Genomic DNA, 12,500 nt, shown 5'->3' on the forward strand with positions numbered 1-12,500 from the left:
CTCTCTCTCTCTCTCTCTCTCTCTCTCTCTCTCTCTCTCTCTCTCTCTCTCTCTCTCTCTCGTCAAGCAATCCTTTCCATTTCTATCCTGTATGAGAGAGAGAGAGAGATATCAAATCATCGTATTTAAAACGAAGCTGTTTCTGTTCGGGTGTCTAACTCACTGAACCGGAATCAAATGAGAGAGAGAGAGAGAGAGAGAGATGGAAAATAAGTCTCATTTTCTGCCTGTTTCACTACCTTTCTCTCTCTCTCTCTCTCTCTCTTATTTCTCTTATATTCCTTTCTTTTATTCCTTTTTTTGTGTTTCTTCATTTATTCAATCTCTCTCTCTCTCTCTCTCTCTCTCTCTCTCTCTCTCTCTCTCTCTCTCTCTCTCTCTCTCTCTCTCAGGTACACAAATCACGCTAATTAGGACCACTTACCTGCCTGATTAGCCCTCATTAGCTCGCCTCGTCTTATACAGGTAAATTTTTTCCTTACACTCATTACCTTACCTGCGGACTCACTTTTTGCCTTACCTTACCTTACCTTACCTTACCTTACCTTACCTTACCTTACCTGACCTGACCTAACGTTACCTTACCTAACCTTACCTTACTTTTCCTTACTTTACCTTACCTTACCTAACCTAACGCTACCTTCCCTTACCTTACCTTACCTTACCTGACCTAACATTACCTTACTTTTCCTTACCTTACCTTACCCTATCCTACCTTGTCTAATCTTTCCTTACCTTACCTTACCTTACCTTACCTGACCTAACCTTACCTTACCTTGCTTTACCTACCTTACCTCACTTTTCCTACCTTACTTTTCCTTACCTTACCTGACTTGACTTAACCTTACCTTACCTTACCTTACCTTACCTTACCTTACCTTACCTTATCTTACCTTACCTGACCTAACCTAACCTAACCTAACCTTACCTTACCTTACCTTACCTTACCTTACCTAACCTTACCTTACCTTTTTCCTACCTTACCTTACCTTTCCTTACCTTACTTTTTTTTTCCTTACCTTACTTTACCTTAAAATATACCCTAAACTTAACCGAACCTAACCTAACCTAACAAAGACCACAAAGAGTTGCTATACGTCTTGACTCAGAAAATTCATATATCCTTTTCTTACTAATGAGACTTTCTATACAACAAAGTGAGGTCATTCTTTGTTGATTTATACCATAAGGTGCTGGCTATCATGTGTTTGAAGATACCCTAAACTTAACCTAACTTAACCTAACAAAACCCCAAACAATCACTTTAGGGCTTGACTCATAAAATTCATATATGCTTCCTTACTAATGAGGCTTTCTATACAACAAAGTGAGGTCATTCTTTGTTGATTTATACCATAAGGTGCTGGCTATCATGTGTTTGAAGATACCCTAAACTTAACCTAACTTAACAAAACCCCAAACAGTCACTATAGGTCTTGACGCAGAAAATTTATATATACTTCCTTACTAATGAGACTTTCTATACAACAAAGTGAGGTCATTCTTTGTTGATTTATACCATAAGGTGCTGGCTATCATGTGTTTGAAGATACCCTAAACTTAACCTAACTTAACAAAACCCCAAACAGTCACTATAAGTCTTGACTCAGAAAATTCATATATGCTTCCTTACTAATGAGACTTTCTATACAACAAAGTGAGGTCCTACTTTGTTGATTTATACCATAAGGTGCTGGCTATCATGTGTTTGAAGATACCCTAAACTTAACCTAACCTAACAAAACCCCAAACAGTCACTATAGGTCTTGACTCAGAAAATTCATATATGCTTCCTTACTAATGAGACTTTCTATACAACAAAGTGAGTTCATTCTTTGTTGATTTATACCATAAGGTGCTGGCTATCATGTGGTTGAAGATACCCTAAACCCTAACCTAACCTTACAAAACCCCAATAATCTTCAAAATCATCTTGATACAAACTGACTAATCTTTAACTCTGAGGTCATTAGCACCCGCCAACCCCACACAGTGTTTGAAGATACCAAGAAGCATATATGATTTTCTAAGACTTCAGTGGGGCTGAGATGCCTACCTCCGTGGCCTTCATTGGGGATCACACAACCCCCCCACAGGCAGATTATGGGCTGGGGAACAGGCCATTGAGATCGGTCAGTTTGTCGAGACTGGTCAATCATGGCTTTTGGCGGCCAGGTCTTCATGCAAGAAAGTGCCATGAAGCTGAAGCTTTTTGTGCTAACGGAATGACAAGGTGAGTGGGGGGGTGGTGAAGGGGAGAGGAGAGGAAGAGGAAGGGAAGAAGAATAAGAAGGAGAGGAAGAGGAAGAAGAAGGCAAGGCTTTCAGAGGGAGTTTGGGGCATTTGCAGGGGTAGTTTAATGGGCCTGGTGGTAGAATGACCTTCCTCTATATCATAAACCAAGAAAACACACATTCGACAAGGCTTTCATAGGTTTTGGGGCATTTCCAGGGGGTGGTTTTTAAGGGAGCCTGGTGGTAGTTTGACCTTTCCTCTGTATCATGAAACCTAAAACACACATTCGATTCCCATATGGCTTTCATAGGAGTTCGGGGCATTTCCAAGGGTAGTTTATGAGCCTGGTGGTAGTTTGCCTTCCTCTGTACCTATGAACTGCAAGAAAACATACATTCGACAAGGCTTTCTCTAGGAGTTTGGGGCATTTCAGGGTAGTTTCATGACCCTGGTGGTAGTTTGACCTTCCTCTGTGAACCATGAAGAAAACACACATTCAACAAGGCTTTCATAGGAGTTTAGGGGCATTTCAGGTGGTTTATGAGCCTGGTGGTAGTTTGACCCTGTACCAGAAACACACATTCGACAAGGCTTTCCTGGTAGGAGTTTGGGGCATTTATGGTACATGACCCTGGTGGTAGTTTGACCCTACCCTTGTACCATGAACCTAAGAAAACACACATTCAACAAGGCTTTCGTAGGAGTTTGGGGCATTTTCAGGGGTACTTTTATGGCCCTGGTGGTAGCTTGACCCTTCCTCTGTACCATGACCCCACACATTAAACAACCTATTAAATGACAAGGCTTTCGATTGGGGCATTTCCAGGCTGGCATGGCTGGACTTGACCCTTCCCTGTACCTGAACCTAAAGACTCTACTAGAAAGTAAGTTGATGTGAACCAAAAATGATAATTGACCTTAATCGTTCCTCCCACAGGTGTTCTTTTCTGCCAAGGTGGGTCCTCTTGCCAAATCTACTTCATGACACTCAACAAGCTCCTGGCATGGTAAACTGGTAGAGCCACTCACCCACTCAACTGTCAGCCAGTCAGCCAGCACAGGGTTGTCTTCCTGAAATAGCCACACCACTGTCCACCAGTCCACCGGTCTCCGTTACTCTCCACTTGTTTCACTTGTTTAACTCAAGTCAGAGTAACTAAGTCAAGTTAGTCGGTTGGGGTTCCTGAAATGACTACTGTGTCTAACTGTTTTTCATTTTTCATTGTTTACTCAGCCAGTCAATTAATCAGTCAGTCACCAATTAGTCAGAAATTCATCCAGTCATTCAGTCAGTCAATCAGTTAACCAGAAATCCATCCAGTCAGTCACTTAGTCAAGATTTCAACCACTTAGCGACTCAGAAACTCAATCAACCAATCAGTCATTCAGTCAGTCAGCCAATCAACCAGTCAGTCAGTTACTCAGTCAACCAGTCACTCAACCCTTTCCCTTATGGTTGAGCGAGAGAATGAGGAAGTGTCATTGAAGAACGGATCAACCAAGAACGAATTTGACCAAGTGGATTTGAGTGAGATTTGAAGGAGACTCGGAAGACTTGGGGGATTGAAACTACTACTACTACTACTACTACTACTACTACTACTTCTACTACTACTACTACTACTGCTACTACTTCCAATGGTGTTATTCGGAAATCGATATAGACCAAACAGACTGTACTTTTTTATATTATACAGAAACTTATGTTAAGAAATAGAAGAAATAGAAAAGGTGGAAGAAGAGGAAAGGGGTAAAGGAAGGAAGAGAGAGAGAGTGGAAGATTGTGGAAGCTACGGAGAAGAAACGGAAGGAACGGAAGTGTGGGAAATAGGAGAGAATTGACAGTAAAGGAACGGAAAGGAGAGGACGTGAAAAATGTGAGAGAAAATGAGGAAAAGACAAAGGAAAGTGAAGATCTTGTGCACGGAAGGAGCGGAAAAGAAAAAATGAGAGAAAGAAAGTGCGGAAAATAGACGATTGACTGGAAAAGGAACGGAAGGGAAAGGAAGAGGAAAGAATTAGAAAAACGGAACAAGGATGAAATTTCGAGTGCGTAGAGAAAACGACGCAGAAAAAAATGAGAGAAAGAAAATGCGGAAAATAGAAGACAATTGACCGGAAAAAGGAACGGAAGGGAAAGGAAGAGAAAAAATCAGAAAAACTAAACTAGGATAAAATTTCGACTGCGTAAAGAAAACGGAGAGAGAGAGAGAGAAGAAAAACACAAACGACAGAGAAACAAAGAAAAAAGAAGCAGTATGCGGCCGAGACAAAGAAGAAAAACAAAAAGCAGGGAAAAGACAGAGAGAAAGAGAGACAGAACGAAACCGACGGAAAGTCAAAAAAAGAAATAAAAACCATGAAAAGGGAGACAAAAAGTACATAGGATAATTTTGGGGGGTATATGTTGTCTTTGTAAACTTTTATATAACGACCTTTTTTTAATTGTTTTCATACTCAGTTACACATAATTATTAGGGAGTTTGCATGTGATTACTTTCTACGATTCCAGTGTTCATTAGTCAAAGTTTATCCTCCTCCTCCTCCTCTTCTTCCTCCTCCTCCTCTTCTTTCTTCTTCTTCTTCTTCTTCCTCCAGGGTTTTTTGTCGAGTTTTTCCTCTTCCTCCTCCTCCTTCTCCTGTTCTTCCTCCACTATTTAGTCAAGTTTTTCCTCCTTCTCCTCTTTCTTCTTCTTCTTCTTCTTCCTCTCTCTCTTCCTCCTCCAGTCAGTCCAGTGTTTCTTAGTCAAATTTTCCTCCTTCTTCTCTCTTCCTCTTCTTCTTCTTCCTCCTCCTCCAGTCAGTCCAGTGTTTCTTAGTCAATTTTTCTCCTCCTCCTCTTCTTTTCTTCTTCCTCCAATGTTTAGCTGTTTCCCTCCTCTTCCTCCTCCCTCTTCTTCCTCTTCTTTTATTAGTCAGTCAAGGTTTACCCTCCTCCTCCTTTTCATATGATATTGTGCAATGCTTGTTATTATTATTATTATTATTATTTTTATTATTTTTTTTATTTTTATTATTATTATTATTATTATTATTATTCTCCGAACACTGACCTTCCTTACTCCATAATCTACACACACACACACACACACACACACACACACACACACACACACACACACACACACACACACTCTCTCCCTCCATCAAGCCATAATCATTTATCCTCATCTTAGTCTTTTTTTTTCTCCTTACCTCGTCTCATCTCATCTCACCTCATCTCACCTTGGGCTTTTACCTGTGTGTGTGTGTGTGTGTGTGTGTGTGTGTGTGTGTAGTCTTGAAGAATAGAGGCGAGATTTAAATGTGCCGTGTGTGTGTGTGTGTCTCTGTGTGTGTGTGTGTGTGTGTGTGTGTTTAGTTGTAGTTTGAAGTATGGAGGCGAGTTTTAAATGTGCTATGTGTATTTGTGTGTGTGTTTGTGTGTGTGTGTGTGTGTGTGTGTGTGTGTACCTGCGTGTGCACATGAAACAGCTTACGTCGAACACTTGTATGATGTATCGGACACACACACACACACACACACACTTTTTACCCCTGAGTTTAATATTCGTTTTATTTTTTTTGTTTTTTTTTCTCGTTTTTCGTTTGTCCTTCACTCGCTGTCATTTATTAGTTTTTTTGTTTAACTTTTTTGTTCATTTCCTATTTTTTTGTTTAACTTTTTTTGCTGTTGTTGGAAAGAAGAAGAAAATTGAATACATGCAAAGATAAAATATTTGTGTGATTGTCAAGGTTGTAGTACGGTTTTGTCATGAATGGATTTGGTTATTGTTATTATTATTATTATTATTATTATTATTATTATTATTATTATTTGGTATTCATCTGTTTTATCATTATTTGGAGAAGTGTAACCTTGAATATTGGTGGTTCATGTCATTACTACTACTACTACTACTACTACCACCATCACTACTACTACTACTACTACTACTACTACTACCACCACCACTACCATTACCATACTCACAAGAACCCCAAATAAATAAAAAAAAACAATCACAAACGACATCAACTAATTTATACCTCTTCTTTTTTTCCCTCCCTTCCTTCCCTACCCTTCCCTTCCCCTTCCTCCCCCCCCTTCACACCCTGGCAGGTATGTGGGTAACCTGGACGGGGGTGCGAGTGAGGAGCTCTTAATGGCAGTCTTCAGTCACATCGGACCCGTTAGAAGCTGCAAACTGATCCATGAGGTGAGTATTCCTTAAGGGGGGATACCTCGGTTTTTGGTCTTGCCTCTATTTTCATTATTATCCCTGTTATTACTGTTGTTGTTGTTGTTTTTACTACTATATTATGGTTGGCTAATTCGAATGTTGTTTTTTGTAAGAGGATTTCAATTTTGCACTTGCTACAATCTTTACTTTGCCTTCTTTTCAATTTTTCCTTAAGGGGGGGTACCTCGGTTTTCTGGTCTTGCCTCTATTTTCATTATTATCCCTGTTATTAATGTTGTTGTGGTTGTTTTTACTACTACAGTATGGTTGGCTAATTCGAATGTTGGTTTTTGTAAGAGGATTTCAATTTTGCACTTGCTATAATCTTAACTTTGCCTTCTTTTCATTTTTTCTTAAGGGGGGGTACCTCGGTTTTCTGGCCTTGCTTCTATTATCATTATTATCCCTGTTATTACTGTTGTTGTGGTTGTTATTGTTATTATCATCACTACAGTATGATTGGCTAATTCGAATGTTGGCATTTGTAAGAGGATTTCAATTTTGCACTTGCTATAATCTTTACTTTGCCTTCTTTTCATTTTTCCTTAAGGGGGTGTACATCAATCACCTGGTCTTGCCTCTATTCTTCTCATTGTTATTGATGTATGTTGTGGTTGTTTTTACCACTTTATTGTGGTTGGCTAATTCGTTTATGGGTTTATGTATTCAAGTAGCGGGCTTTTTTTTTATTGTTTCCCTTTTTTGTGCCCTTGAGCTGTCTCCTTCGTTGTAAAAAAAATATAAGAGGTTTCCAGTTGTGCACTTTTCCTAATCTTCACTTTTGCTGTCCTATTCTCTCCTCTCATTTCATTATTATTTTTGTTATTGTTGTTGTTATTGTTATCACACTTTTGTTGGTTAATTCTTATGTGGGTTTTAGTAAGAGGTTTTCAGTTTTGCACTTTTCCTAATCTTCACCTTTGCTGTCTTATTCTCTCCTCTCATTATTATTATTGTTATTGTTGTTGTTGTTGTTGTTGTTATCACACTTTTGTTGGTTAATTCGTATGTGGGTTTTCGTAAGAGGTTTTCAGTTTTGCCTTTTCTGCTTCTCTTCCTTCCCTTTTCTCTCTTCCTTCATTTCTCTTCCTCCTCCTCCTTTCTCTACTACGTGTCTGATAATCTGAAAAAAAAACTGGGGAAAAAGATTATAAAAAAACTTGTGAAAATATGAATTATGTTGTGATTGAATCTTGTCCAACTCTTTTATCAGTTCTTCTTAATTGATCTGAGTAAGTTTAATTTGCTTACGAATGAGGTGAATGAGTGCGTACGAATTGGCCAACCTGCCTTACTACTACTACTACTACTACTACTACTGTTACTGCTACTACTATTACTGCAACTGCTACTACTACTACTACTGCAACTACTACTACTACTACTACTACTACCATTACTACTACTACTACTACTACTACTACTACTACTACTACTACTACTACTACTACTTCTACTACCATTACTACTACTATTGTTGCCATTTTTACTATTTTGTCATACTGTTTCCTTTTTTTTTTTTTTACAACAAAGGAGACAGCTCTTTCTTTCTTTCTTTCTTTCTTTCTTTCTTTCTTTCTTTATCTTTATCTTTCGTTCCCTTTTCTTGTCTTTCATCTCGTTTTCTTTTGTCCTACCGTTTGATATTTGTATTGGTGTTTGTTCGTTCGTTTGTTTGTTTGTTGTAGTTGTTTTCTTTATTTCTACTCTTTTCTCTCTTTATCTTCCTTTTTCTCTTATTCTTGTTTATCTTCCTTTTGTTTTCCTAGATTTCTTTCCTTTTTTTTCTTTCCTTCATCCTTCTACTAATTTTTTCTTTGATATTTTCCTTCCTTTTTTCCTTCCTTTTTTATTTTGCTTTCGTTGATTTCTCTCGTTTTTTCTTTCCTTCCTTCTTCCTCCTACTCCCTTTTTTCTTTGATGTTTTCCTTCCTTTTTTTATTTTACTTTCATTTTTCTTGTTCCTTCCCTCTTTCTTTTGATTTACTTTCATGTCTTCCTTAATTCCACTTTTATTCCTTGTTTTGCTTCCTCCTCTTTCTTCTCCATTATCATCTTTCCCTTTCCTCCTTTTCATATTCTCTTTTCCCATTCCTTCCTTCTTCTTCTCTTCCTCCCTTCTTTATTTTTTCCTCTTTTCTATTTATTTATTAACTTTTTTATCTCCTTATTTTATTTTCCCTACATCGTTTTCCTTTTTTTTCTAATTTTTTCCTCCTTTCTCATTCCTTTTTCTCTATCATTTTCCTTTTTTCCCTCTTTTTGTCCTCCTTCTTCCTCCTTCTCCTCTTCCTCCTCTCCTCCACCTCCTCTTCTCCTTAGTGCCTGGCTGAGTTTGCGAAGTGTTTTAAAAGTTCAATGTTTGCAAGGCTCTCACTAGGATGACCTTTGACCTCGAATGCTAAGACACTTTTGGCTCTCACAACCTCTATTTCACAAGGTCACGAAGGAGGTTATTCGGGTTCCCATGAGTTTTTTTTTTCACGTTCATGGTACAGAAGAAGGGTCAAAATATCACCAGGCTCATAACACTACCCATGGACATACTAACACAACCTCCACCAAAGCCTTGTCAAACTATCACCAGGCTCATAACACTACCCATGGACACACTAACACAACCTCCATCAAAGCCTTGTCAAACTATCACCAGGCTCATAACACTACCCATGGACATACTAACACAACCTCCACCAAAGCCTTGTCAAACTATCACCAGGCTCATAACACTACCCATGGACATACTAACACAACCTCCACCAAAGCCTTGTCAAACTATCACCAGGCTCATAACACTACCCATGGACATACTAACACAACCTCCACCAAAGCCTTGTCAAACTATCACCAGGCTCATAACACTACCCATGGACATACTAACACAACCTCCACCAAAGCCTTGTCAGTCTATCACCAGGCTCATAACACTACCCATGGACACTAACACAACCTCCACCAAAGCCTTGTCAAACTATCACCAGGCTCATAACACTACCCATGGACATACTAACACAACCTCCACCAAAGCCTTGTCAAACTATCACCAGGCTCATAACACTACCCATGGACATACTAACACAACCTCCACCAAAGCCTTGTCAAACTATCACCAGGCTCATAACACTACCCATGGACATACTAACACAACCTCCACCAAAGCCTTGTCAAACTATCACCAGGCTCATAACACTACCCATGGACACACTAACACAACCTCCACCAAAGCCTTGTCAAACTATCACCAGGCTCATAACACTACCCATGGACACACTAACACAACCTCCACCAAAGCCTTGTCAAACTATCACCAGGCTCATAACGCTAACTAGTCTCCTACGAAAGCCTTGTTAAATGTGTGTTCTTGTCATCCTTATATACTTACATACTTATATACTTTACATACTTAACGGGACATTCGAATTATTGCATGTTTTAATCTATTTCTCATTTTTATCAAGTTTTTTATGTGTATCTTAAGTGCCTGCATTTTGAGATTGTTCTTTTTTTCCCTCTTATCTCCCTCTTCGCCTTAATTGTTGTTGTTGTTGTTTGTTGTTGTTTTATATATCTGTGTGTCTAATGGTAGGCAATTTTCTCTCTCTTTCACTCTCTCTACCTTTTTATTTGTGTGTGAGAGAGAGAGATAGAGATAGATAGAGATAGAGAGAGAGAACATTGCTTGGTATTCCTTTTATTTTTTTTTGTCATGCAACTTTTCCTCTCTCCCTTCTCCTCCTCCTCCTCCTCCTCCTCCTCCTCCTCTTCTTCCTCCTCTTCCTCGTCTTTTTTCTCCTCTATTTTCTCCTCTTCGTTCCTCTTGTTTCTTTTCCTCTTCTTCCTCTTACTAATATTGCTAAACCTTCTCCTCCTCTTCTTCCTCCTCCTCTTCTCCCTCTTGTTTTTTCCTCCTCCTCCTCCTCCTCGTCCTCCTTTATTTTATTCGTTCTTTATAATCCTAATTCTTTTTTTATGGCTTCTCCTCCTCCTCCTCCTCCTCCTCCTCCTCCTCCTCCTCCTCCTCTTCCCTAGTTTTTCTTCCTATTCTCTTTTCTCTCTCCCTTTCTTTTCCCTTCTGTTTCCTCCCTTTTTCCTCCTTCCTTTTCCCTATTCCTCTTTGCTTTACTTCCTCCTCTTCCTCCTCCTCCTCCTCCTCCTCCTCCTCCTCCTCCTCCTCCTCTTCCTTTGTATTTCTTCCTCTTCTCTTTTCTCTCTCTTCCTTTCTGTCCCCTCCTTATTTCCTCCCTTTTACCTCCTCCCTCTTCGCTTTCCTTCCTCTTCTTCCTCTTCCTCCTTCTCCTCCTCTTCTTCCTTAGTATTTCTTCCTCTTCTCTTTTCTCTCTTCCTTTCTTTCCCCTCCTTATTTCCTCCCTTTTACCTCCTCCCTCTTCGCTTTCCTTCCTCTTCTTCCTCCTCCTCCTCCTCTTCCTTAGTATTTCCTCCTCTTCTCTTTTCTCTCTCTTCCTTTCTTTCCCCTCCTTATTTCCTCCCTTTTACCTCCTCCTTCTTCGCTCTCCTTCCTCCTCCTCCTCCTCCTCCTCCTCCTCCTCTTCTTTAGTCCATGTATAATATCTCTTGACAAGCAGTTTGAGCCCTGCTGTGTCCCGCTCGGTAATATGTATAAGGTAAGTGTTATGCCATTTATTAAAACTATTACTATTATTATTCCTATTTTTACTACTACTACTATGATTGCTACTATTTTGACCACCTTTTTGTAGCCCCTCCTCACCCCCCCAACCCCCCTTATTCATTATATTACTAGTACCACTGTTCGCTAGGCAGGGTTAATTAATATTACTATCTTTAGGGGTCCTGTTTTGGGGGGTAGGTATATATGTGTGATTTTTTCTTATATCTTTATCGTGTATTTTCGTGTTTTTTTTTGTATATATATTTAATTGAGCGAGTTCGGGACAAGTTTTATACCTGGTCTGTTTCCCCGTGTGTGTGTGTGTGTGTGTGTGTGTGTGTGTGTGTGTGTGTGTGTGTACCTGTGTTTTTTTTCTTCTTTACTGTAATATTGAAATGAATTGAAAGACAGAGAAAAACGATGACATAACGGAAGAGAAAGAGGAGGAAGAGGAAGAGGAGGAGGAGGAGGAGGAGGAGGAGGACTTTACTTTAACATGTGTGGAAAGTTAAGGAAAAAAAATAAAAATGCAGAAGACGAGGAAGAAAAAAAAAAAGGGTTCAGAAGGGAAACTTGGGAAAACAAAAATTTGATAAAGGAAAAATAAAAAAAAGAGGGAAGGGAAAAGTTGGAAAATAGGAAGGAAAGGAAAACGAACAAGCAATGCAAAACAGAAAACGGGAAGAATTGGACGTGTTGAGAAAGAAAACGGGCGACGAAGAAGCAAATCAAAGAAAACGGAGACAAAGAAAATGGCAATACGGTTGAGTAGAACAAAAACGGGGAAACTAAACTAAACCTATTATTATTATTATTATTATTATTATTATTATTATTATTATTATTATTATTATTATTATTATTATTATTATTATTATTATTCCTTATTGTACTATTGTCCTTTGAAATAGTGTATGTATGTGTGTGTGTGTGTGTGTGTGTGTGTGTGTGTGTGTGTGTGTCAGAAATATATTATACATGCATATTAACACAATACGCATTTGTTAGTTGTAGTAGTAATAGTAGTAGTAATAGTAGTAATAGTAGTAGTAGTAGTAGTAGTAGTAGTGGTTGTATTTTTTTATGATCTATTGATGCTGTCATGATTCAAGTCGGAGATATAGTGGGTCTCTCTCTCTCTCTCTCTCTCTCTCTCTCTCTCTCTCTCTCTCTCTCTCTCTATCTCTCTCTCTCTCTCTCTCTCTCTCTTCATCTATTTTTCACGAACCGGTCATAAAACACGTGACTTTTAAAGCGTATGAGAGAGAGAAGTGCTAAATATTACATGATGAAATTTGGTTGTGATGGATGGTTAGAGAGAGAGAGAGGAACTTCATTGATTGCCAGGAAATAGATTGGGATGCAGTAGCTACGCGCGAACGAACAAACACACACACACACACACACACACA

At 39.0% G+C, this 12,500-nt stretch overlaps 1 protein-coding gene and 1 long non-coding RNA gene across 13 annotated transcripts in view; both read right to left on the reverse strand.

The window, feature by feature from the left end:
* Positions 1-12,500, reverse strand: part of LOC126984542 (uncharacterized) — a 135,158-nt gene that overhangs the window by 49,739 nt on the left and 72,919 nt on the right. The gene's annotated exons all lie outside the window — the stretch shown is intronic.
* On the reverse strand, positions 8,939-9,766 carry LOC126984547 (uncharacterized). 2 transcript variants are annotated; one of them, XR_007737004.1, is made up of 3 exons: positions 9,409-9,766; positions 9,213-9,344; positions 8,939-9,080 (listed from the first exon to the last, which is right to left on the reverse strand). It is a non-coding gene; the product is annotated as an uncharacterized LOC126984547 (long non-coding RNA). The 2 variants fall into 2 exon arrangements; XR_007737003.1 differs by having other exon boundaries at positions 9,147-9,344.

The sequence above is a fragment of the Eriocheir sinensis genome, chromosome 57 (genome assembly GCF_024679095.1).
Source record: "Eriocheir sinensis breed Jianghai 21 chromosome 57, ASM2467909v1, whole genome shotgun sequence".
Lineage (NCBI taxonomy): Eukaryota > Metazoa > Arthropoda > Malacostraca > Decapoda > Varunidae > Eriocheir > Eriocheir sinensis.